Source organism: Lissotriton helveticus, chromosome 7 (assembly GCF_964261635.1).
Source record: "Lissotriton helveticus chromosome 7, aLisHel1.1, whole genome shotgun sequence".
Classification (NCBI taxonomy): Eukaryota; Metazoa; Chordata; class Amphibia; order Caudata; family Salamandridae; genus Lissotriton; species Lissotriton helveticus.
The window spans coordinates 1538145247-1538158362 of NC_136068.1; positions in this window are offsets into that span (position 1 = coordinate 1538145247).

The following is a 13116-nucleotide window of genomic DNA, read 5'->3' on the forward strand; positions in this document are numbered from 1 at the left end:
ATGACGAGGAGACGGCGTTGACTTGTCTGGTCATGGAGAGGGAGGAGTCCAGGATGAAGCCCAGGTTGCGTGCGTGGTCCGTCGGTTTGGGTGCGGTGCCCAGGGCGGGGGGCCACCAGGAGTCGTCCCAGGCGGAGGGCGTGGAGCCCAGGATGAGGACCTCCGTCTTGTCTGAGTTCAGTTTCAGGCGGCTGGTCGTCATCCATTCGGCTACGTCTCTCATCCCTTCGTGCAGGTTGGCTCTGGCGGTGGCGGGGTCGTTGGTCAGGGAGAGGATCAGCTGGGTGTCGTCGGCGTAGGAGATGATGTTCAGGTTGTGTTGGCGTGCGATGGCCGCGAGGGGGCTCATGTATACGTTGAAGAGGGTTGGGCTCAGCGAGGATCCTTGGGGTACGCCGCAGATGACTTTGGTGGCCTCTGACTTGTACGGTGGTAGGCGGACTCTTTGTGTTCTTCCGTCGAGGAAGGAGGTGATCCATTCCAGCGCCTTCTCCTGGATTCCGATGTTGCTGAGGCGCTGTACTAGGGTGCGGTGGCAGACAGTGTCGAAAGCCGCGGAGAGGTCCAGGAGGATGAGGGCCGCTGTTTCTCCGTTGTCCATCAGAGTTCGAAGGTCGTCGGTGGCGGCGATGAGGGCGGTCTCGGTGCTGTGGTTCGCTCGGAAGCCGGACTGTGAGGGGTCGAGGGATCCATTCGTCTCGAGGAAGGCGGCCAGCTGTTTGTTGACGGTCTTCTCGATGACTTTGGCCGGGAACGGGAGGAGCGAGATGGGACGGTAGTTCTTGAGGTCGGTGGGGTCTGCTGTGGGTTTCTTGAGGAGAGCGCTGAGTTCGGCGTGCTTCCAGCTCTCAGGGAAGGTGGCGGAGTCGAAGGAGGTGTTGATGATGTCCCGCAGGTGGGGTGCGAGGACAGCGTCGGCCTTGTTGAAGACGTGGTGAGGGCAGGGGTCAGTCGGAGATCCGGAGTGGATGGAGTTCATGGTGCGGATGGTGTCTTCGGTGCTGATCGGGGTCCAGGTGCGGAGGGTGGTGGATGGTGGCGTCGTTGCGGTTGTGGCTTGCGTTGGTTGGTTGTTGAAGCTGTTGTGTATGTCCGCGATCTTGTTGTGGAAGTAGGACGCGAGGGAGTTGCAGAGGTCTTGCGACGGGGTGATGTCGTTGTTTCCGGCGTTGGGGTTGGAGAGCTCTTTCACGATGTTGAAGAGTTCCTTGCAGTTGTGTGCGTTGTTGTCCAGCCGGTCCTTGTATGCATTTTTCTTGGTGGCGCGGATCAGTTGGTGGTGTTTCCGGGTGGCGAGCTTGAGGGTGGTCATGTTGTCCGTCGTTGGTTCCCTTCTCCAGGCTTTCTCGAGGGCTCGACAGTTCTTCTTGGAGCACTTGAGTTCGTCGGTGAACCATGGTGTTTTTCTGCTGCAGGATCTGCTGGGCGGGGTCCTCAGAGGGGCGAGTTCGTCCGCGCAGTTGCTGATCATGAGACATGAGTCCCTTGCTCACTGCTCCATCAGGATTCAAGCAAGCCGGGCCGACGACGCCTGAACGTGTTCTCAGCTCACCTCTCCCCTTCTCCTTGTGCCTCGCCCGGCGGCCGGGCTGTGCTCCGCCATCCGGCCGGGCACAGCTCCGTGGAGAACGTGTTCACAGATTCATTGTGAACTCCTTCGAATTACTCTGACACTTGGTTCCACCCGGCGGCCGGGCTTTGCTCCGCCATCCGGTGGGACTAGTTTTTCCTTTATTTTCCCAGTATTTCTTTTTCTACACCTGACGGCCGGGTTTGAGCTCCGCTGTCCGGTGTAGTGTATTCCCCATTTCTTCTTTACATAGTTAGCCAGTTAGGTTTCTCCCTATTTTTTCCTGTCCCCGTTCTGTCCCCTCCTTACCTGCAAGGTCCCTGTTTCCAGGATCTTCCACTATACTTTCAGTTATTCTGGAAACCCCGTCCTTGGTATTTCGTGGCACTCTTGCGTGGATCAGGGTGGGTGCCTCTATTCCTCACTACAGGGAATCACGGTAAGAGCGTTCATGCGCTACCCATCTTTTGTGCCTTATTATTGATACATGTGAATAGACTGTATAGATTTCGTTTGGTTCTCATAGATGGTGGATATTCATAAAGACATCTGCAGAAGAGATGAATGGAAGGTTCTTTGTGTACCAGACAGTATTGAAGGGGTCTTCAAAGGCAGTTCCAAGATAGTCGAAGTAAGAAGGATTGATTAGAGCACAATCAAACATACAACATCTAGCCTATAGTACTCATTCCAATAACTGTGTCATCCTTATCATAGCTCCAGACGCTGTACCTTATTTCCACCTTCATCTGCTAAATCAGCGACATATTAAGAACCTGGGGTACGTGATATGTTTATGTACATGCATACTTAATATTTCATTTATTGGAGTAGAGCTAGAGTGTTTTGTTTACTCTTGTCATTTCAGCCTACCTGTTTTCCTGTTACCTTCATTGAAGCACCCCATATTCACTACTGGAGATTGCCATCAGCCAACATTGTCTTCCCCCCTCTTTCCTTGTTTTGTTTCCCTGTTTTCCCCTGGCGTGTCTCTCGTACTCTAGTGCTTGATAGAGTCGGAAGACCGCAGGGGAAGGCTGCGGACTACTCTTCGGATTCCTGACGCTCCTGTGGAACCAGCCTGCAATCCTTACACTCTGTTCATCACCACCCCCTTTTCTGAATCAATCTGTATACTACTCGAGCTCCCCCACAGACAATCTGTGAGGGCTGGGCTGGTCAGCCTTCATTGGCTACCGGTGCGCCAGAGAGTTCTTTTCAAGGCAATGTGTATAGCCCATCAGGCCTTCTGGGACACAGGCCCTAGGATTACCCGTGACTTAATCACCCACTACAGTCCTAGCAGAAGCCTCCGCTCCAGTCAGACCTTCCTAGCAGTGACCTCTAGAATAAAAAGTGCCAGATCTGGCGGCAGGTCGTTCGCACACCATGCATCTAGGACCTGGAACGCCCTTCCACTGCATCTCAGAGCCAACTCCAATCTTCTTGCGTTTCGCAAACAGTTAAAAACCTTCCTCTTTAACTCACCCCATTAACTCCAGCTAGCTTCCCGTACATGTCTCTTGTAGGTTCTGGTTGTTCTCAGCGCTTGGACGCCCCCGGGCAGCAATTCGCGCTCTATAAATCTACATCTAATCTAATCTAATCTAATCTAATTGCAGGTACAGCGAGGGCAACACCATACAACACAGGAGTAAAGATCAGGCCCAAGCCTGACGCGTTTCGTGTTCCCACTTCATCAGAGGCTCTGGACAAAGGCATTGACACAGCACTTTTCGGTACTGCTATTTGATGTAGAAACGCCCCCGCCTCGGTGGGCGCGTCCATCCCATGGCCTGCTGGGCTTTGTATTGCCGAGTTTTTCTCTAGTGAGCTGGTGTGTTCAATCTTCAAATGTTAATATTAAAACTCTAGTGGGTCGTGCTATACGGCTTGGGACCCCGCTGGTACGCTTAGTCTGCAAAAAATAGGCTCCTGTCCCAAAGGCCGTGGCGTCGGTTGACGTCACCGCTGGAATGCAACAGCATTGGGGCTCCACTCTGCGGCTCAGGCAAAGCCGCTAACAATGCCTTCGTCCAAAGCCTCCGAGCAAAAAGGGGGGTCCCAAAATGTGTTTTCTCCATGCAATTTTCCATAGGAAACGTTAGACACGGCTACAGCCCAAACTGCTGAACGGAATTACACCAAATTTGGCAAAAGGTAGCCCTTGGTTCGGGAAGAGCCCTTTTTGTTAAATGATGTAAATCCGTTCAGTAGTGTTTTAAATATCAATGGAAAAATAAATATATATTTCTGGGAGAGCCAAACCACACATCTCATCGCGAGATCTGATTGGCTGTCAGCACTTCATCCAGGAAGTGTTGGCAGTCATCTTAGGACCAATATACATGATAGCAGCTCATTAAAAAGCATTGCAGTTAATAGAAGGTTTAAAGACTTTAGTTACATTATAAATCATTTTTTGATGGTACCTTAGTCATTTTAGGAATTGTGGTGTGTTCTAAGGTGATTTTACCATGTGAAAAAGCCTTCTGCTGGGATATCATGAATCATGTTTGAAATAAAACTATTTTCTCATGCTTTTCCCTCAGAGGTTTGGAAGGTGATCTATAAGCTAAACCGAGAGCATATTTTCTGTAAATTCACATTATCTTTCCCAGTCATGTGAGAATGAAGTCTGACATTCTCAGTAAAACATGTACATCCAACAAGGGCAGAGATTGTCAGTTGATTCTTTTGTGTTCTACTGCAGCTTCCCAGAGTGATCTACTGTCACATTCCCGCCCTGGAATTGGGTAAAATCCAATGAATGATTGTGGTATGTGTGCAAAACTACATGTCCCAGAAAGCCAGGAGCGGCGAATCTCCTCCTCTCTTTCTGTTGCTTCCCTCTGCCTACTTATACACTTCCTGTCTCTGACTCAGGTGCTTGTCACCTGATATCGTCGTGAAGCCTGTGTTGGTTCAACCTTGCTTGTTTTGGCATCAAAGCGGTAGCGCATAGCCTCGCTGGATCTCCGGCAAACCGCTAGACTTATTTGATTGCTCAGCGCTCTGTCGGCGCGCACCCTCCGACACCTGTGACGCGCTGGAAGCTGTGCGCGAGGAATCATTTGTTTAGAGAAGCGTGTGAAGCGCTTCTCCTCTGAACACCGTGACGCGCTGAAAATGGAGCGCGAGGAATTGTTTATTTAGTTTTAGCGCGTGCCGCGCTGGATTAGTGGCGCCTTCTACATTTGGCTCTGGGAGTGACGAGCAGAAGAATTCTCTGCTGTTTACCCGGAGGAGTGTGGAGGGTTTATCACCGTGCACGACTGTTGCTGAATTATTCCTTTTAGTTGCATATAACGCTGAGAAGAGTTGTCTGAGCGTTCGAACACAAGCATCTGGGTCCAGAAGCTCCGCTGGTTGCAGATAAGTACAATTGTTGGGTGTGAGGAAACATCCAATCAAGTACAGTTAATTACTATCAACATTCCGAAGTAGTAATTATCGCCTGTGAACCTTTCAGTTATTTTTCTTGCTTTATTTTTCTCTTTTGTACCTTTTTCTTGAGAGATACTTGTGGCAGTTATAACTGTAAGTTTATGTTCACACAGTCATATTGATAACCCCGCAGTGGTGTGTATGGTATGTATGACGTGTCCTCTCTCCCCTACAGGGTTATGGCTAGTGAGGAGTGATTCCCTGCAGCTTCCAACCAGTCCAGACTTGCTGATTCAAACTGCTGCAACTTTATTGTTTATTTATCCATTTTTCCCCTTCCCCTGGTGTGGTGCCCTCTGTATGAGTTTCACGTTTACTCGCAGGAGGTTCCACATAGGGGAGGACTGAGAACACGCATCGGTCATCGCTCCTGCTGTATCTGGCTTTGGAGGTTAGTTAACCCATGTTCACTTCTTGACAGAGTGACAAGCCCACGGATTACTACAACCTTAGCGATGGACACTAACACAGTGCTTACATCTGTGTTAGAAACATTGACTGCTCTACGTATGGAAGTAGATGCATTCCGCGGGGAAAACGTTGAGCTGCCTAATGAGATGGTTACAATGAGGAGAGAGGTAGCATGCCTTTCACGAGGTAGTCGTGAAAGGCCTGCTAGAAGGGCTTCATATATAAGGAATTGGACGCTTCCTCCTCCTCCTGCACAAGACACTACGCAGAGTCAAAATGGTGGAGCTAATTCTTCTACTATCCAGGTCATTCAGCCACTTCAGCTTCCCCTTTCCCCCCCAGAAACATTCTTTGGGGACCCCAAAAAATTTGGTATATTTCTGGGGCAAACGACCAGTCAAAAACTGCTTTTGTTATGTCATATCTGGGAGGCAATGCTGCTAATTGGTCCTTTCCATTAATAGAAAAAAATGACCCAGTCTTGTTCAACTTCCCTAACTTTTGTGAAGAAATGAGAAAACTCTTTGACAGGAAGGCACATTCTCTATCGTTAGATAGGGAACTCATCACCCTAAGTCAGGGTTAACAAGACCTTTTGTCTTATATTACTAATTTTAATAGACTAGTCATTGAAACTGAGTGGCCAACAGAAAAAAGAACGTCGTTGTTCTATCAAGGTTTGCGAAACGAGTTGAAGGATGTGTTAGCCCAGGTTGTTCCCATGCCTACTACGTGGGATGAATTAATCGAACTAACAGTCCAGTTGGATCACCGTCTGCAGGAGAGGAAGGGAGACAAACAATGTGGTGACACTAGGATCATGTTTACTCCACCAAGAACTATGACGGAAGAACATACTGCCTCCTCAGATGGAACAGAGCTGATGCAAGTCGGTGGTATATGAGGTCCTCTCAGTACGGAAGAAAGAAACAGAAGGAGGCAGCTGAAGCTGTGTATGTATTGTGGAAAGGCTGGACACTTCATAAAAAACTGCACTGCAAAAAACAAACTTTCATTCAAAGAGAATAAAGAAGGGAAGAAGGTGCCTGTTGTGGAGTGGAGAGACGAGCCGTCGGAAAACTAAGTTCCTCAAACATGACAGAGACCCCTTATTTGAGGCTGGAGAATATCGAGGTCGATCCTGCATTGGTCAACACCATACAAAACTCTGTTGCACATATGAATGTGTGTGTAACTTTGGATATATCCGGAGGAAAAACCATATTGGTTCATGCGCTTCTGGATTGTGGGGCTACGGGAAACTTCATTGATCAGAAGTATGCTCACGAATTGGGCATCCCTTGCATAAAGAAGGTAAAGCCGGAACCGGTAAAGGCAGTAGACGGCACTGCACTGACCTCAGGACCTGTATGTTATCACACTCAGCCTATACCTATGCAGATGGGAGCAACACATTTCAAAATCAATTATAGCATCTCGGATAAAGAATTGCTGGCCATTAAAAGAGCTTGCGAAGAGTGGAGACATCACCTGATGGGGGCTAAACACACGGTAGAGATATACACAGACCATCGCAACCTCCTGTTTCTGAAAAGCGCTAGGGCCTTGACACCAAGACAACTTCGGTGGTCATTATTCTTCGCAGATTTCGACTTCATCATTAAATACAGACCCGGATCCCAAAATGGGAAGGCTGATGCCCGGTCTAGACCTGTGCCTAGTGCCGACTCATTGTGATGGAAAGTGAGGAGCCTCCATCTATTCTACATAAAGCGTCCTTCCAAACTGAAATATCGGCTGTGACAACAACTGAGAGCTTCCTAGATGAGGTGAAAGAGCAATACGACATCCCGAATGATCAAGCGTGGGTGGAGGAAGATACTCTACATCGATGCAAGAAAGATGATTTATTTTTTCATGATATGTGGTAAATAAATAATTAATTACCGGTTCTATTTTTTAATACAGTGAATGAAACAGATAGCTCAATAAATAAGAGTCAGGATTCGAGGTATCTTGAGTCTACAGGCTTTAATCAGGCATAAAGGACAGGAACAGGACAGCCTGCAATAGTACGGGATGGCAGCTGCCAGGGAAGGGACAAGGGAAACTGGGTAGCTAATTGGCAACTTTTAATATGGGTGCACAGTATATATACTTAAACAAATACATTACATTCAATACAGTAGGCGTAGCAGTAGGCGTGACTCGTAGCAGTCGCGAAAGATAAGGGCAAAATGATGTAACAAGAAGGCGTATACAGGGCGTATACATAGACATGTGATGTAAACGTAACAGAAGTGTCATAAATGGGGCGGAAACATGGAGGGGGCTACCTGAGCAGCTGGGACCTCTAACCTAGTGGTGCGCGCAAACGGGCAATGACGTGTTACCAGGGAGAACTGGGGGCTATGACTTCTGCGCTAGAAGAGGAGACTAAAGTCTGGAGTGTCAGAGCGACATGTACCTAAGGCATATCTGGTATCTGGTGTTTGGAGTACATATTGATAGAATCCAAAAGTTATCAGGGCAAAGGCTACTAGATATTAGGACTGATGCATGCATAATTCTACATGTATTGCGTGTACGAGGAATATTCTATGAATATTAATACAGTATTTCTCTTACATGGAGACATAAAGGCTAGACCATGACGGAAACTATTGATGCGATGCAGTAGCTTAGGAATGCAGAGAAGGAGGGCTGGACTGATAACTAGAAACATAACATACTCTTGGCAGACTGGGAGGCAGAGCCAGGCCGGGCCGGGCACTGCGAGGCATGAAGTAAGCGAAGGGTCAGGGATGCAGGTGGGGGCTGTATCGCTCCTCAGAGAGGGTTCAGGAGACAGGAGCTGAATCTGGTGTCCGGGCCCTTTTGAGGCCTAGAAACGGGGACAATTCAATGAGTTAACGTGCACACTGTAAAATGTGGCAACGTAGGTTTACATAAGCCTAATATTCGTTGTTTTCACGAGGACTGGAAACTGGCATACTAGAGATGGACACAACTGTAATTGCGTCTTTAATCGATCAGAGGGGAATACATGCATATCGATCATGCACATATAGCATAATATGGGGAACACGTAGGCACATACAACATGGCAAAATTTACTTTTCCACATTCCCTCCTTGTGCCCTACGTTTCCATCAGGAAACATCAATATTCATGATACCATCTATCATTTCATATAGCATAATTTGCTCGTCTCGATTTGTCTTGGAACGGGATTTAGGACTAGGAATACAAGAGGTAGCGCACATGCCGCAAATTGCAGGGCCACATTGTATACAGAGGCAGCAACTGAATATGATCATTACTGCAATACCTAGGAATGACAATACTTTCCATCCCCAGGCAGATGTAATACTCCAGAGCCAACCGGACCATGTCCAGGTGCCTGGATTCTGGTGTAACTGATGGGCAATTTTATGAAGTCTGGTTATAGCTGAATAAACAGACGGCGCGTTATTAGGAATGAAAATGCAGCAACTAGATCCGATGACTCTACATGCTCCTCCTCTATCGGCCAGGATGACGTCAAGAACGAGACGATTTTGGAGCACGACAAATCTCATAGCAGATTGCTCTTCAGTTAAGTTACCTAGAGCAGAAGTAGTCTCATTCACTACAGCTTCAAGGGTTCTGGTTAACCTACGTATTAACTTACTATTCTGGATAGGTCCTATAAAGAAAAAGAAACCTTTGTTGAAGTCTTGATACTGTTCTAGAGTAGTTTCAGTTTGATCGACAATTGGGGACTCGATCTCCCTTCTAGGTCTGACGTGTACTAGATGTGTGTTTCTGTGATAATCGGATGGGGCTAGAAAAACTGGTGGCAGTAGGAAGGCAATGTAACATGTTCCATCCCAATCGAGGGGCAGACGAACATATGCGGTCTGATCACAAACAAAATAAGAATGACGTGAGGCTTTGAAAATAGATTTCCCGCTGTCACTATACTTGACAGTAGTAGTACAATCACTATGTCCTACATGTGCGGAACCATGTTTTCTGACACATAATTCGCCTTTGACTGGTAGTACTGAAATAGCAGGCAAATCTGGAGTAGTATCAGACTGAACATTCAGGACCATAAAATTCGAAGAATAATTACCTAAATCATATACTTCATTTTCTAGATCTATCCCTGTTCTATGGGAGAGACCCTGCTTGTCTGGAAAACATGTTCTATTCAGAAGGGACATATCATTGGAGGATGACGTTAACGTGGACCATGCTCCACACGAACCATTATGTGAAAACGGATAAGGAAAGAGTGGCAGAACTCCCTTCGGTGTCTGGAAAGGGGGGAGTCGACCACACACCCAACAATTAGTGGCATTGCTGGTCTGGTGTGAATAGTGTAACATTCGAATGAATGTGTTATTGCGCATAGCAAGACGATAGGATAGCTCGTGAGGAGGCAGATCACTAAATGTGTGCTCTATTGTAGCATTAGAAAACATATGTACATGTGAAATTGGAAAACATAAATGTAAAGCATAACTTGTGCAGGTAACCATAAGACTCAAAAATAACAAGAAAAATAGAACGATAATACATCTTTTAGAGTTTTGACTAACTCTCTCACTGTGTGGGTCTATCTCATACATGTCAGGAACCTGTCTAACCGTTTCACCCGAGAGGGACTTAGACAATTAAACTGGCTGACTTATTTTACTAGACCGGAGTTTCTCTTTATACTCCTGCTGCGGAGTTTTCTCTAACAGGGGAGGCTTGAGTTCAGAGTCTGTTTTTAGGCAGTCTTTAGGAATAAGGCAGTCCTTAACAAAAGTATTTTCTCGTAATCCATGGAACTTCTTTATATGGCTCAGGTGGACCCACCCCTTCCTGCCTTCAAGTTTGACGGCGGTCCTTGTTGTTAGCAATACCATGCGAGGCTCCTTCCAACGGGGCTCCAGCGGACTTGAACGATCAAAATTGCGGACCAAAACATGTTCACCAGGAACGACTTCATGCGGTTTCACCTCGGTGTTGTCTGGAAATGCGACGGCAACCTGTGAACGACAAGAGTGTAGGGCAGACATCAAGGAAGCTAGGTAATCTGTCAGCATATTACTGGAAACATCTGTAATACTGCGGGGTCTAGGTGTACCCCACATGTTTGGGGGGCGGCCGAATACGACCTCATACGGGGACAGACCTGATCTGGAATGTGCAACCATCCTCATATAGAACAGAGCAACTGGCAGAGCTACTAGCCAGTCTACACCTTTTTCTCTACATACTTTTGCAATGCGGATTTTCAAAGTCTGATTATGTCTCTCTACGAGACCGGCTGCTTCAGGATGGCGCACACAATGGAACTTCCACTGGTACCCTAACAGAAGGGAAACATGTTTCATGAGCTCAGATGAGAATGGCTGGCCGTTATCTGAATACACGACCCTAGGGAGTCCATAGCGGGGAAAGAACTCACGAACCAACTGCCTGGCAGTGGTCGCGGCTGTATAATCTGGAACCGGATATGCTTCTGTCCACCTGGACAAAGCGCATACAACTACGAGGACATACTTGAAACCTCGACATCTCTCCATCTGAATATAATCCATCTGGAGGACTTCAAAAGGGTGGTCAGGAGGTTGGAATCCGCCTTGTTCCACCGGGACACTTTTACCTGGATTGAACTGACAACATATCATACAGGTACGGACTTTCTGCTTGGCTGCAGCTCGTAAATGCTTGTTGAACCAAAGGTTCTGAATACTGTCTAACATAGCTTTTTCTCCTAGATGTGCTGGACTATGTGCGGTATTAATAATGACTTGAACCATAGAGTCGGGGAGAAACCATGTGGCTTTTCCCTTCGTCAACCATCCTTGATCTGTCTGGACCCCTCCTTGTTCGAACCATTTCTTTATTTCTTCAGGAGTAGCATGTAACTGTATGTCTATGACATCTTATGTAGGGTCCTTAACTGTCATACAAGTAGTCTGATCTGGAGTGAGTGTCTGTGTCGTGTTAACTGGAATGTCTGGAGTCTGAGCTGTAAGCTTGGCTGTTCGATCTGCTAGATCGTTACCTTGAGAAATGATGTCAGTGATTTTCGTATGTGCTTTGCACTTCATGATAGCGATAGCTGTCGGTAAATGTATTGCATCTAACAGAGCTTGAATGAGGAGACCATGCTGAATCTTGGTTCCATGAGAAGTCATGAAACCTCTCTCCTGCCAGAGCACTCCAAAGTCGTGTACAACTCCGAATGCGTAACGTGAATCTGTATATATGTTTACTTTCAGGTTCTTGGCACGTATGCAGGCTTGGGTCAGAGCTACTAGCTCTGCTGCTTGAGCAGACAGGGTGTCAATACGATGTGTCTCTATAACTTCAGTGTCAGTAGTCACTGCATACGCGGCTACTAGTTCTCCTGTACTCATTCTCATACATGAACCATCCACATAAAGTGTCAGGTCGGGGTCAGGTAATGCAATATCTGTCAGGTCTTGTCTTGGCTTTGTCATGGTGTTAACAACTTCCACACAGTCATGTGTGGCAGGATTTGAAGTAACTGACGGTAACAGTGTAGCAGGATTTAGAATGTTGCAGCGTCTGATTTCTATGTGTGGCTGGAACAGTGTCAGTTCATAACCTGTTAAACGTGCAATTGTCAAGTGTTGAGTCTGTGTTCGGTTTAAAAGAACTTCCACGGAGTGTGGAACTTGTACTGTCAGGGAGTGTCCTAACACTATGGAATCACTTTGTCTGATAGCTAGAGCTGTGGCTGCAACTGACTTGAGGCATGCAGGCAGAGCCTGGGCTACTGGATCTAATGTGCTAGAAAAATAAGCACAGGGCTTGTATTGTCCTGCTTGATCTTGTGTGAGAACAGATAATGCAGTACCATCACGTTCTGTAACAAAAAGTGTAAAAGGCTTACTGTAGTTCGGTGTTGCTAGAACAGGTGCTTGACATAAGGCTTTCTTTAATTCATTGAATACAAGTGTATGTTCCTGGGTCCAAGGGAGGACAGTCGATACGGCTGCATCCTGTGTCGTTAACTGTATCAGTGGCTTGGCTAGAAATGCATACTGGGGAATCCATTGTCTGCAGTAAGAAGTGAGGCCGATAAAAGCTCGTACCTCCTTCTGTGTCTTGGGCTGTGGAAGACTCGCTATTAACTGGATACGGTCTGGTGTCAACTGCCTACCCCACTTGGACAGTAAGTGTCCCAAGTATACCACTTGCTGGACACAGAATTGTAATTTGGAAGGGGACACCTTGTGCCTCTGCTCGGCCAGAAAATACAGAACTGTAAGTGACGCACGCTCGCAGTCACGTTCAGAACGGGCTGTGATCAGTAGATCATCGACATACTGGAGCAGGGCAGTGTCAGTTGGCATGTGAATATTGTCTAGTTGTCTCTTAAGTGCTTGACTGTAAATGCTAGGACTTTCTGTAAAACCTTGAGGAGCTCGTGTGAATTTATAGCTTCTTCCATTTAAACAAAAACCGAAAAGGTACTGGCTGTCTGGATGAATGGGGACACTGAAAAATGCATTCTTGAGATCGATAACTGTGAAGAACGTAGCCTCAGAATCAATGGCTGTCAAAAGGGATGAAATATCTGGGACTACTGGATACTGGGGTATAATACATTTATTAAGCTCCCGAAGGTCAATCACTAATCGATATACTGGAGGTGCATTTGGATCAGTACGTTTCAGAACTGGAATGATAGGAGAATTACATACATTGGAGTC